Raw genomic sequence first — 14643 nt, forward strand, 5'->3', positions numbered from 1 at the left:
CTGCTCACTAGCTGCAACTAGTACTAGTCTGTGCCACAATGTAACGCAGTACACTCAACACCACGCGGCATAATAACTGATGCCAGGAGGAGTCACTATCAGTGTGTAGCCCCTACAGAGACAGTGTGAGTGTCAGTGAATTTGTCACACTCACTTTAATAGGCGGGTGACTAGTCCGTCCTGCTGTATTCGGTGCGAGCCGGCGGCATTTCAAATTTTGAATGCTGCAGTGAGTGTGTGGCCAATAGCAGCGCAGCTGAGCATGTTGCATACACTGCGGCGGTATTGATCCCATGGACCAGACACTACCCTGCCGGGCTGCTGAGTGTGCCTAGGCCTGCTTTTTGACACGGTGCAGACTCGCCAGGCTTGCAAAGATTTAAGTGCCTGAGAATGAATGACAGTATAATCTCCTAGTTGCACTTGATATGCTGTGCTGTAAAATTTGCGGTCATGAATTATTAGATCAATTAGATCATTTTCTGAGGAGCTGCAGTTTTTTGCTTGCCCTCTGTTATGGAGAACTGCATTCACACAGTCCCTCTTCAGTTAGTGCCCTTCCATTTCTGGTGTTTTGCAGCAGTTTAAAGATCTTCTTAGAGTTTCTCATTGCCCAACTGGTTGTAAATTCAGATATTTATATGTTTTCCTCATCTTTATCGCTAAATTTTGCTCACGAGAAATTATCACTCATAGTCAATGAAATGTCACTCATAATTGCACTGAAATTATGGAAATATCACATATAGCCATCTGAGACCTTGGCAGTTATGCATATTGCCCTTCTTTTTTCTGTACACAGTGTTTTGAACACACCCCAAACTACTATGTAGGTGCGTCTCATCATAAAAGTGAGTCTCTATTTACATGGATTCAAGTTATTCACATAATTAATTGGGAAATTCCTCTTTTTTAGATTTTCATAGGGTTTTCTTTGAAATAAGTAAGCAGTAAAGTAAAGAAATTCCTTTTTAGCCCCATAAACACCACCCCCAAATCTGAAAGATGCTTTATATTGGTCTGGTTACACCAGTTGATTCCTCAGACAACCTCTAAAGGTCAGAGGTCGAAACACGTCGAGGCCATTTGGGCCAAGGATTGTAGACTTTTCACCCCTAAAAATGTTATGAAAAGGCAAATGAACTGACTAACTTGGCCATACCACGCCATACTTTCCATATTCATCCTTATTGTACATTCAAAATGGGATTTCAAAGAAACATATTTTATCACATGGATTGAATTGAACAGTCTGGACTGGTGTCAATAGGAATGGAAAGATTTTAGCCGGGTGCCCCACTGTCACTTGACAGTTGGGTTGCAGTGCGAATAGCATTTTCCCATGCGGTCACGGACGGTGTGGTAGATTACAAGTAGGTTTCCCGGAAGCCAACACTGAAAAATTATGACTTGAATGGTGAATTCAATCCAGGGAATTCACTGGTGAGGGTTGTGCAACAGAGAATTATGCTGAAACTGCTGCTACCAATGTTGCCCGAGTTTTTTTTAATGTGGATTCCATCGAAATATTATAGTCAGAATATTGTCTGTCAGATATACTGGGCTCAAGTGACAAAGAAAGTATGTCAAGAAGAGTCTGAGATCTTCCCTTTAGCCTGCATCTACTTTTCCTTCTTTCTGGTTTACAAACATCCCCTGTAGTAGGCCAGGAATGATGCACCAGGGACACGTTTCCAGGTGTACTTCTGATAAGGTCATGTAACATTCTCAAGAGGATCCTATTTCCACTGTGCTAAGTTGCCCCTTTTGCAGAATTCTATGCAGGTGGAAAAGGATGCCCTTTTGCAAACACACACTTTTTTTCTACTGAGCAAATATTTTTCCCTGTGGAAAATCCCTTTCCCAAAACCCCCTACCAAATCTGCATGTGATCTTTCTCACCTAGGAAAGAGATTTACATCAGTGCTGCTCTGGAGTAAGAATTAGACCCTTTTTCAGGGTGGAAAGTGGAAGCAGAAGAACTTGTGAATTTCAGCAAATGTCCATGTTTGTTGGCGGTCACAAACGTCCAAGGCTAACTGTGGTAATATAAATAAGTCCAGTCGCCAAGTGTGGTAATATCAATAAGTCCATTGAAACCGAGGTGTAGATGAAGAAGATGGTACTTTATTGAAGATGGTAGTAATCAAGTAATCGAGAGCCCCACCAGGAGCAGCCTCCTAGCTGCTCAGCCTATACTCTCAACTGACAATCCCCAGGCATCCCAACGCTCTGTGACCTTACCACTCATTCCAACATTCTACAACATCCACACTGGCTGAGCAGCAAGGACCATGAACCAGGAAAGATGCATTGCATTGAAGATAAGATACAACACTAACCTTGCCTTGGAACACCTATTTTTCTAGTCCTTGTGTGGGCTTTACAAGTACACTCATGGCAGAGATCTCAAAACATGAGAAATCCTGGCAGGTGCAAGTCAAATAAGTGTGCTGATAAACTATGGCGTAACACAGGCCCCCGCAGCTCCCACAGTGCGGGAGAGGGCGAGCTGCAGGGGGCTCCTTCAGCACAGTACTCAGGCCTAACAGCTCCTGATAAAATCCTGAGCGGGGGCCCCTCCATGTACCTTGTACCTTACAGGGGGGGGGGCTCAAGTTTCGTTACGCCACTGGTGATAAGCATACATGTATAACAACCTTTACCTTTTAGATATGCCCCATCGGTTCATAAATATAATTTCTAAAAATATTGCCCCATTGGCATTACAATAGCAATTCTGCACCCAGTGGGAGAATATTTATGTAAAAGATGTTTAGGAAATAGCATTTATGTCAAGCAGATTGCAGTACAAAATACCCTACGACCCCATTTTGTTCCTTTTCCTAAATGTTCCGTAATTCCCAATTCGTCCCCTCCCTTTCAAGTGTGCTGTGTCCCATTGTGTATACATAGGTGGACAACCTTAGGTGTGAAATTACTGATGCAGAATTACCATGAAGGTTTGAACGAGGCATTAGGCAACTACATGCTTCAGGGCAGCAAGCTTTCTACAAATGGTTATGGTTCCCATACATGTTCAATCAATCAATCAGACTTTTATAGAGCTCAGCAAATCACATGTGAGGGTCTTGAGGCTACATGGTGGGTGACTTGCACATCATCTAAAACAGCGAGCATTGCTTTCTCGGAAAACCTTTTTGCACATTAAGTCACACCAATGAATCGTTCAAATAAATATAACACTAATATGTTAAGAAAAGACACTTTCTAAAACATTTTTTTTAGAAATATAGGCTTTCGTTTTTGTCGAATTAAAAAAAAGGTAATTTGAAAAACACTTGTGGAATTATGTTTACTTTTGGAAAATTTCCTTTGAAAAAAAAATAAAATCCAACTGTGCTTCAGATTTTTTGCATCACAGAAGCAATCAATAGAACAAGGTTAACAAAATATAAGTGCCAAGCAACTTCCCTCAGTCCAAAACAGTTGCTTTAAAAGATGTCAATTTTTCTCAGTGACCTCATGAGTTCTCACTAGCTTAAACAAAAAACAATGAAATCGGGACTGATGCATGGCTGGAGGGGAGCCAACGAACCGAAATTAATAACACATGCTGCGGGGGAATCCATTTGTAACATTTTTCCATTTAAAAAGAATATATGACAGCTAAAAATCACAGACACCGCTGCCTGTTTTTTTAACTACAAAACACTTTGGCTGATCCCCAATTGTGAGGTACCGAATCTATCTCAGAAATCAATTTGAAGCATCTGCATTTCTTTGAAATGTACAGAGGCCGAGTGCAGTATATTCGTTATTGCAGAAAAATCATACATAACAGGGGAGGTATTGTGACGGTGTGCATTGGCGCAGGGCTAAGATGCGCGCCTGTTTTATCCATTGCACTTTCTAAAGAGCACATATGTCTATATATATATATATATGTATATATATATTCACTGAAAAAACAATAGGTTTCAGGGGCGTTATAGTTAGCTGGACTTTTCACTCGTACAAAACCATTGAAATTCCCCCGTTATAGTTAGTTCAGCTAACTATAACTCGCGCGCCCGCAATGCACTGCTGATGATGTCACATATTACATCACTCATGACATCACTGATGACATCTCAAATGACATCACTGATGACATCATCCAGTGAATGTGTGTTTTTCTGAAAATTACCTATGTTTTATATATGTATATCTCAAGGTCGATGGAAGAATAAATGGGTATATGTGTCTAAATGGATGATTTGTTTTTGAAAAATTGATTGTATAACTGACTGACTAAGTGTATCTTAGTGAATACATGGCTTAGTGAGTAATGTTTAAATATGTAAATATCTGTATCAGTCTCTCACTTTGTGTATAAGTGGCTGCATTTGTTGGTGAGTAGCTACATGAGTGTCTATATAGGTTATTAGTTGGTTTTTTGAGTATCAGCATGAGTGTCTGAGTGTCTGTATGGTTCGGTGGGGGGTATTACGTAGTGCATAGGTGCATGAATGAGTGACTCACTATTTGTATGTGTTGAAGACAGCATGTGTGCAGGACTGTATGGGTGAATGAGTGTGTGCATGGGTGTGTAAGTGAGTGAATGACTGTCTCAATAGTGTCTTTATGAGTAACTACATATGTTTTAAACTAGTATATGTGACTATTGCTGTATATAAGTGAATATATGGGAGAGTGAGAGATTGAAAGAGTTCCTGTATGAATAAGTATGTGTTTCTATAAGTGATTGTTTAAAAGACTAAGTATGTGTAAGTTTCTGTAGAAGTAAGTGTGGTGGTGTGTGTATAACTGTATATGCAAGTAAATGGATGTTTGATTCTTTATTAGCATGAGTGACTATGTGTGTGAGTAACTCTAAGGATGAGTGGCATTGTGTAACAGGATGTATAGGTGTATGAGTACATATGGTGAGTGAGTACATGTATGAGTGACTGTGTAGGACTGTTGGTGAATGAGTGGATGTGTATGTGGTTCTTAGAATTACTGAATAGGTTGTTGTAACTGATATTGGTATGTCCATTGTTTTGAAAATTGTAGTTTCTATTTTTGAATGTGTGTATCAAAGGTTATATTAGGGTGAGAGGAGGTCTGCCACTCTATCACAAGGATGATGTCATCAGTGATGTCATTTGAGATGTCATCAGTGATGTCATGAGTGATGTCACTGACCATTTCATGAGTGATGTAATATGTGACATCATCAGCAGTGCATTGCGGGCACGCGAGTTATAGTTAGCTGAACTAACTATAACGGGGGAATTTCAATGGTTTTGTACGAGTGAAAAGTCCAGCTAACTACAACGCCCCTGAAACCTATGGTTTTTTTCAGTGAATTTCTAAGGTTTTTTAAATGCTAATTCCTAACTATAACGTGCCTGAAACCTATGGTTTTTTCAGTGAATTTCAAAGGTTTTTTAAATGCTGATTTCTAACTATGCCTACAGAGATAGGACATGTGAAGAAAGAAGAAAAACGCACAGAAAGAAAAAAAAGAAATGCAGAAAGAAGCAACAGAAGTCCTCAAAGACGAAGAAAAGTGCAGGAAGAAGGATAAAGTGCAGAAAGAACAAACAGAAGAGCAGAAAGAAGCCTTGTTGCAAAATCATCCTGTACCCTCAACTTTTTCAGACGGATACTGGTGGTAACTGACTCTGACTAACCAGTCTTAGAGCCAGTGCTATGTTAAAAGACACTAAGAATACAGTGAAAACCACCTCCATACACTCTGGAACACTATGCGTTGGGGTCCCCCTGTGATCAGCATGACCTCCTCTGTAAGCCCCTAGTATATAATAGGGCAGGGGATTAAAACTACCTCTTAAAATGCGCCACAGGGCGTGTTTGCACACGTCACCTCAGGCCCCGTCCCCTCACTTCCCCACTGTGTAAACACGCCCTGTGGCTGTTTTAAGTTGGGAGATTAAGTCCCCCTGAATCCTGAGGGTCTCGAGGGTCCAACTAGACCACTAGGTATCTCCATTAAGCACCACAGAGCTGCGTTGCAGAGAGATGTAAAAAGGGGCATGGCCTAGACCACCTCTCTGCAACGCAGCGCAGTGGCGCTTACTGGAAGCACCTGGTGGGCTAGTTGGCCCCCAGGGTCCCTCAGGATTGCAGGGGAATTATTTCCCCAACTTAAAACGCGCCACAGGGCTTGTTTGCACACGTTAACTTAGGCCCCGTCCCCTCCCTTCACCACTGTATAAACACGCCCTGTGGCCGTTTTTAGTTGGGAGATTAAGTTCATTTGAATCCTGAGGGTCCCTAGGGTCCAACTAGCCCACTAGGTACCTCCAGTAAGCGCCACAGAGCTGTGTTGCAGAGAGGTGTAAAAAGTGGCACGGCCTGGACCACCTCTCTGCAACGCAGCTCAGTGGCACTTACCGGAAGCACCTGCTGGGCTAGTTAGCCCCCAGGGGCCCTCAGGATTGAAGGGGAACTATTTCCCCAACTTAAAACGCGCCATAGGGCGTGTTTGCACACGTCACCTCAGGCCCCATCCCCTCCCTTCCCCACTGTGTAAACACGCCCTGTGGCCGTTTTTTAAGTTGGGAGATTAAGTCCCCTTGAATCCTGAGGATCCCTAGGGGCAAAATAGCCCACTAGGTACGTCCAGTAAGCGCCATTGCAGAGAGGTGTAAAAAGGGGCACGGCCTGCACCACCTCTCTGCAACGCAGAGCAGTGGCGCTTACTGGAAGCACCTGGTGGGCTAGTTGGCCCCCAGGGTCCCTCAGGATTGAAAGGGAATTATTTCCCCAACTTAAAACGCGCCACAGGGCGTGTTTGCACACGTCACCTCAGGCCCCGTCCCCTCCCTTCCCCACTGTGTAAACGCGCCCTGTGGCCGTTCTAAGTTGAGAGATTAAGTCCCCTTGAATCCTAAGGGTCCCTAGGGTCAAACTAGCCCACTAGGTACCTCCAGTAAGCGCCACAGAGCTGCGTTGCATAGAGGTGTAAAAAGGGGCGTGGCCTCAGAACACCTGTCTGCAACACAGCTCCCTGGCGCATACTGGAGATACCTGTTGGGCTAGTTGGCCCTCAGGGACCCTCAGTATTGAAGGGAAATTAATTCCCCAACTTACAACTGGCCAGGGGGCGCGTTTGCTGAGTGCTGCAAGGAGGGGGCATGGCTTCCAGCGCGATGCCGGTCTTTATTTATTTGATTTTTTTAAGAAGGAGGGCTGAGTGGCCCCCCTTCTTTTTCTAATTTACTGGCTCCGGGGACCCCATCCCCCAGGGCCTGCACCCTAATATTTTTTGTTGAAAAAAATAAATTTGGCCCTCCCATGGCCTTAATCGGCCCCGGGAACCCCAAACCCCGGGTCTTGGCCTTTTATTTTTTTAATTCTTTAGGATAGGGCTGCATTGCCCCCCTCCTCAGGCCACTTATGGCCCCGGGGACCTCATCCCCCGGGGCCGGCCTTTGTTTTTATTATTTTTAAAAAATATATATTTATAGAAACACCTAGGACATGCTGGACAAACCGTATGTACCTATCACCATGACGATTTGCGTGATATTCATTAAAAGGCGACTATGCATAGAATGAATCCACATGGAATGTATTTACACCGCTAGTGAAGCTCTGACGTGTCTGACGCCCTACCGTGCCCAATCCCAGCGCCCCCGCCGGTGGGTACTCTCCAAGTAGACACCCTTGTCGTTTATTTATACAAAAATGGGTAGCTATTGATGGGCACATTTAATATACACGCACACCAAGCCATTCAAAGGGGATTCGACAAAAATTTGACCAAACTATGCAAGACACCCCCCTCACGGTTAATAAAACACACATCCACTGCCGGATGTGTAATACTTTTTATTTTACTCTCTGGAAAGGAGACGAACCTCACTTGAGAGTCACAGCGTGCTCCTGGCTGAGCCCAATGCTGTGTTACATCGACCAGTGCCCGCCAATTGCCTCACACCTCTGTGTTGTATTCCACCAGCTAGTGCGTATGCTATGACACTCTCTAGCCCATGTGCACTGTAACACAACCCCGTGAATATGTCATGCCACACTTGCCTTCGCACGGGTTATATTGCCCCATCTAATGTGCCTTTCTCGATGCCTATGTTATAACGCACAGCGCTATGCCATACATATTACAATCTGGGATCCATATCTTTGTCACAGTGCATATGCAACGTTACACTCCCCAGCACATATTTTATATTACAACTTTAGAGACTAGTTAGGTTACACAACACTGCCCTGTGCATATTACACTCCAAGGCGCATATCGCATAGCACGCGCTAGTGCCTGTGCTATCTCGCGCTCTCCAATGAATCTGTCATTGCGCACAATGTATTGCATATTATATTTCACGCCCTGGTTCATCTTATATCACACTTTTTGGTGCATAGTTTATACCATATACTATATCTAGTTTTCATTTTCAATCGTGCTCTCAGGACTATGTTCTATATAACACTGCGTCCACCTACCCTTTTCACGGGCATTACATTTTGCGATGGGGGGTGGAGGGTCAGGGGGTGTTTCTGCCAAGTGAGCCCGGAGTCACAGTCACAAACGTCCTCTTCTTCCTGAATAAAAGTGAGATTATACTGCATACTTGTTCATATTTTAAGTAGTTTGCACAGACACACATTTTAAAAACAATAAAGTTCCTAATACCCACCTTCTCGGAACAGTTAGCTTGCTGCCCCATCCACCTCCTCCCTATCCTCTGTTGTCTGAATCCATGGACTAGCCTCCTCCCTCCTGCCATGCATGGTCTGATGTGCTGCCACTGCCCTCCATTTAGCATGATGTACCAGTCCACTTCTCCTGCCCTCCATTGCCCAATTCTATGGCCCATCATTGACCTCCTGCTTAGCCTCTGTGCATAGCTTGCTGCCCCTATTCTCCTTCCCTCTGCCCTCCGATGTCTTTGTGCATGCCCCTGCTCCATCCTTTTTGCCCACCATGTTCCATGGACCTGCCACTCCTATCTACTCTGAGTGTTCTGTTGAGCTGCCACTCCCCTCCCACCTGCCTAGCATTGTCAGATGACTGTAACCTGTCCCTGCCACCTCCACCCTGCCTGTCCACATGCCATGCCCCTATCCCCTTCCTCCTGTCCTCCATGGTCCATTTTACTGCCACACCCTTCTGCCCTCCCTGGTCTGTTGTGCTGCACCTGCTCCTCCTGCCTGCCCCGCACGGTCTGTTGTGAGGCACCTTTCCCTGAACTCTCTTGTCTGTGCTCAGGTCCTGACCCTCCCTTCTATCCTCCATAGTCCTTTGTGCATGCCCCTGCACCCTCCTTCTTGCCCATCATAGCCATTGTGCTGCCACTAACCCTCCCACTTGCCATACATGGTCTTCTGTGCTGCCATGCCCCCTCCCACCTTCCCTGTGTGCTCAGCTAGCTGCCCCTGACCCCTTCCCACCTTCCCTCCATGGTCTGTGTGTATGCCATCATAGTCTCATTGTTGCTCTCCATGGTGTGTCTTGTTTCTTGTGCCCATCCTGCCTGACCTCCATGGTCATCTTGCTGCTCCTGCCCTGCCCCCTTGCCCCCAGCCCTCTGTTTCTATGTGCAGACCCCTATTCTCTCCCTCCTGGCTTGTCTGTTCCATTGTAATGCCCCTGATCCGTCCCTCCTGCCCTTTATGGTCTGTTATGCTGCAGCTTTCTCTCCTGTCTGTCCATTACGGTCAGCTAGCTACCATTGCCTCTTTCCCCTCTGTTTTCTGTTGTCCATGTGCATGGTCCTGTCCCCTCCCTACTGCTTTCTATGGATTGTTGTGCTGCACTCCTGTCCCGCATGCGCTGTGTGGCGTATTGTGCTGCTGCAAACCCTGATGCCTGCCCTGTAGGGTCAGTTTGGTGCACCTCTCCATTTCCCTCCTGTCCTCTGTTATCCGAGTCCATGTCCCTACCCCAATTCCTCCTGCCTACCATGATCCAATGTACCATACTTGTGAACATTTTGAACTTGGTAAGAGGGAGATTTTGAAAAAAAACTGGGGTATTGATTTTCCCCTTTGAGTTACATTGAAAAAGAGGAGATTGTAGACAGGAGAAAGATCAAATAAAGCCCATTTGAGCTTAAAAACATTGGACGTTTTCTGGCTGAAACGGGTCTGTTGGCATGTATGGTTGTACTACCACTGCCTCTTTCTTCTGCCCACAATGGTCTATTATATTGCCACAGCCTCTCTTGCCAGTTCTGTATTGTTGGTTTGTTGCCCCTGCCCCCCTTTCCACTGCCCTCCATGATCTGTTGTGCTGCCACTGCCCTTCCTGCCTGCCCAGTGTGGTCAAATTGTTGCCTCTGCACTCTCCTACCTGCCTTCAATTTTCAGAGTCCGTGCCCCTGGCCTCTGCCTCTCAACAGTATCCCAATGAACAACTAGATTGCTAACATTCTATATTTATTACAAAAGTGTGGAACGCCTGACGTCATCTTGATGTAATCAAAACTGTAATACCTAGAGTATTTCCTTTAGAAATTACATATATGAGAGGGTCTTATTTGCATCAAAATTATGGTTAGTGCTCTAAAAAACTAAAATGAGGACATATTTTCTGAGTTTTTAAATAGCGACAAAGAAATTTTAAATTATTTATAATCTTTATGTTTTTTTTATCCAGTTGACCACTTGATTAAATGTTGCAACTAGGGGAGAGGATGTGGTGTTACTTCCAGAGCTGCAGACTTTTCAATTGGGGAACCAGGTTGGAGTTTCTGCTTCAGCTCAACATTCTGTGATTCTGGTCAAATCACTTAATCTCCCCATGTCTACAACCAAAATGAATTTGATCTTGTGTGATGTAACCAATGCTCATGTAAAGCACTCCAATACCTGACAAGTCTGCACTATATAAAACTGCAAATACACAAAAAATAAGTGTTTTTCACACTTCTGTCATTGGGCTACATGTGGGCTACATCTGGGTGATATTTGTGCTGCATTTGGGCTCTTTTGTCTCTGGTGGCCATCTTGGGAGATTTATTTGTTATGAAGTTTCCTAATTTCCTCATTTACTGCAGTCTCCTCAGTAGGAAATGCTTTCAGTTTATTACTTTGATTCCATCAAGAAGGTATTCAGATATGTCACACATTTGCCATAAATTCTGAATGTTAGCACTCTAGTTGCTCATTAGATCGCTGTAGTAAAGCTACTGCTCACCAGGGAAGTCTGCTGCTGGTATTCAAAGTGCATGTTTCAGCATGCATGTCAGAATTTTTTTATGAAATAGAAGAGGATTTGAGAAGTCAAAATGTGCCCTAATTTTTCTTTCTGCAGCACTAATCATAATTTCTATGGCAAAATGAACCCCCTCATTTTGTTCCTTTGTAAATTAAATGTTTTAAGTGTTACTATTCCAATCAAGATGGCTTCAGGTGTGCCGTACTTTTGTCATAAGTAAGACAGTAAGCTCTGGGACATTCTGTCATTGGGCTATACTTGGGCTACATCTGTGTGATATTTGGGCTACATTTGGGCTCTTTTGTCTCTGATGGCCATCTTGCGAGATTTATTTGTTATGAAGTTTCCTAATTTCCTCATTTACTACAGTCTCCTCAGTGGTAATACTTTCAGTTTTTTATTCTACAGCAGGAGCGGAGGCGAGGATTATGCATAACTTTCCTCACTTTTTTTACACATCAAGTTAGAAGACACAAGAAAAAAAACATAAGACCACAACTCCCATGAGGCTCGGGAGTAACCATGGCCACCAATATTCCAATCATAAGTAATGATGCAGTCCATAAACAGTTGCAGCCCCCGTAGTCCTTCCTCTTTCTTCACCGCTGGCCCGTCAGTTAAGTCCCTTCTCTCCTTACTGTGGCTTTGGGTCTTGGCTTCATGGGCTCTGTGTAGTTTTCAGGGACACTGTATTAATTGATTCTGACTTGTTGTAGGTATATTTTCAGCCAGTTATTCTTCCGCTGTCAGTTGCGCGGTAGGCTTTGGCCCGAGCACGTTCATTTAAGATACGGAGCGGGTTCACTAGGTGGCGCTGTTTCGCGCCTTTAGCGAAACGCTCCGTTCTCGGTGCCAGTGATAGCGCCGTTTGTGAGGCATCGGCCTCGGAGTATTTGGAGCGATCGCTCATACCCGGATCCTTGCCCCCTCGCCTGACACCGCTTTAGCGGTAGGACTGACGGGCTTAGCCCTTTTGTAAGCATTTCAGTGCTTTCTCCTCCGCGCGTTGTATTCCTCACCGGGGGGTGTCAGCTCCTGGACACCGGCGAGGGGGAGGGCCCCCCTTAACTAATTCGGGGCGTTTTGTCTGGTGTCCTCACCTCTTATTGACATGAATGCTCAGAGAGAGCATAATTATACCCCAAACTTTGTCATCTGAGGAGGACCGGCTCTCCCAGGCGCGCAGACCTGCAGAGATGGACAGGCTCCTCTCTTCAGCCATCGCCCAGGCGCTTGCCCTTTTGCAGGAAAGTGTTGACCGTTTGTCCGCCCATGTGTTCAAGGGCACGGGAATACTGGGGGACGGGGGAGCGGGGCCTAGCGGTGTGACTACTACTCACCCGTGCAAGGCCCACAAGCGTGACGCGGGGCACCTTGAGGGCTTCAGTTGTCTGGTGGAAGTCTTTCAGAAGAGTGCGCGCACGCTTCGTGTTGCAGCCTACCGGGAGGAGGTCTTGCCCGGGAAACCGGCGACGATGGCGCCACGGATTACGACCCTGAGGAGGGGTTTCCTGAATTGGGGAGGTGGAATGCGAGGATGATGGGGATTCCTCGGATGGGTACCAGGAGCACGACAGGTCTTGGCGCCCTCAGTCTTCTGCCTCGTCTGTAGGAGAAGGGGAGGGTCCCTCGACTGATATGTTTAATCCCCTATGCATCTACAGGCCCCGGTCCACGGAATGGGTCCCGGATAAAAAGGTAGCTGATTACGTGGCTGACAAGATTCGGCAACCGCTCAAAAAGGAGGTTAGGGCCCGACTCCGGTCCGAATGTCCCAGACCGTCTCTCCCCAATGGAGTCACTCTGACCCCCGAGATTGACCCCAGATTGTGTACATTTTTTTCTAAGTATATGAAGGATCCCAAGAAAGGGATAGATAGATCATGGCGGGCTTGCCAAGACAAGCTCATAGATGTAGTGGGACCGCTGACTAAGGTTATAGAGTTAGCGGAGAGGTCCCGAGATTCTGGGGTACCCCTGCCTGCAGAAGAGGTGGTGGGTTGGGCGCTGCGCACTATGTGCCTCCTGGGCAATGCGAATTGCGCCCTCTCGGCCGAGCGCCGCTGTTCTCTGTTGCTGAAGATTGACCCCAAGCTGGGGGAGCTCTCTTCCTCGGAAGCAGGTCCGACAGCCCAGGGTTCCCTATTTGGCGATCCATTCGTCAAGGAGTTAGGGAGGTTTGTGGCTACTTTTTCGGCCCTTGACAAAGCGCAGGCTTCTATGAGGAAGATTTTTCCGGGGAAGGTTTTCGGTGGCGCCGGAAGAGGCAGGGGTCGCTCCTCCGGCCGACAATCGAATCAAGGCCCTAATAGAGCCCAAGCCAAACCCAACAATGGATGGCAGGACGGTCGCCAAGGGACCTTCTACCCCTCCCGGGGCGGCAGAGGAAAGAACAGCCGAGGCCGGGGAGGCGCCCACAACAACGCCGGTGGATACAACGGTAAGCGTGGCTTTGTTAGCCCTGGTTCGGTTGGGGGGGATAATCGCCCTGTTCTATTACAAGTGGGCAGAGATTACTTCCGACCCTTGGGTACTGGAAACTGTCAGAGGATTTCACATAGAGTTCTACGGAACGCCGGTTCCAGGTGTCAGGCCCCGTCCTATGATGTTTTCTTCTCAGGACGAGTCTCTCATAGACCAAGAGGTTCAAGAGCTTTTGTCCAAAGGGGCGATCGGCCCTTCAGAACTCCATCCCACGGGGTTCTTGAGCAACATCTTCCTGGTAGAAAAAAAGGACAAGCGTTACCGACCCGTCATCAATTTCAGGGACTTCAATGAGTAGCTAGTATATCGCCACTTCAAAATGGAGGGGATACATCTTCTCAGAGACCTTTTGTTGCAGGGCGATTGGCTAGTGCGTCTGGACCTCAAGGACGCCTACCTCTCGGTCCCCATTTTCCCCCCGCACCGCAGGTTCCTCCAGTTTCGGTGGAGGGCACGGGTTTTCGAGTTTCTGACTCTTCCCTTTGGCCTGTCTTCGGCTCCGTGGTGCTTTACGAAGCTCCTCAAGCCAGTGATGGAGCATCTCCGGACTCTGGGCATTTGGTTGATCATTTATTTGGACGACATCCTGATAATGGATCAGTCCAGGTCGCATCTACTATCCCACTTACAGATTGTAATCTCTCTCCTCCAGAGCTTGGGGTTTACCATCAACCAGGAAAAGTCAGATTTAGTTCCGTGGCAGAGCATGACCTTTCTGGGGTTCAGAATAGATTCCAGGACGGCGACCCTACATCTCCCAGAGCAGAAGATTGGGAAGATCAAGAAAGAGTTGAAGAAGGTTCTCCAGAGGGACGGGATCTCCTTGCGGCAACTGGCCAGGATCGTTGGCCTGTTATCCTCCTCGATTCAGGCCATCTTTCCGGGGCCCCTGCACTACCGTGCACTACAGAGACTGAAGGCGTCCCATCTAGGGAGGGGCCTTACCTACTCCCAGTTGATCTATCTGAATCAGGAATCCAGAGAGGAACTCCAGTGGTGGATAGACC

The sequence above is a fragment of the Triturus cristatus genome, chromosome 6, assembly GCF_964204655.1.
Source record: "Triturus cristatus chromosome 6, aTriCri1.1, whole genome shotgun sequence".
NCBI lineage: Eukaryota > Metazoa > Chordata > Amphibia > Caudata > Salamandridae > Triturus > Triturus cristatus.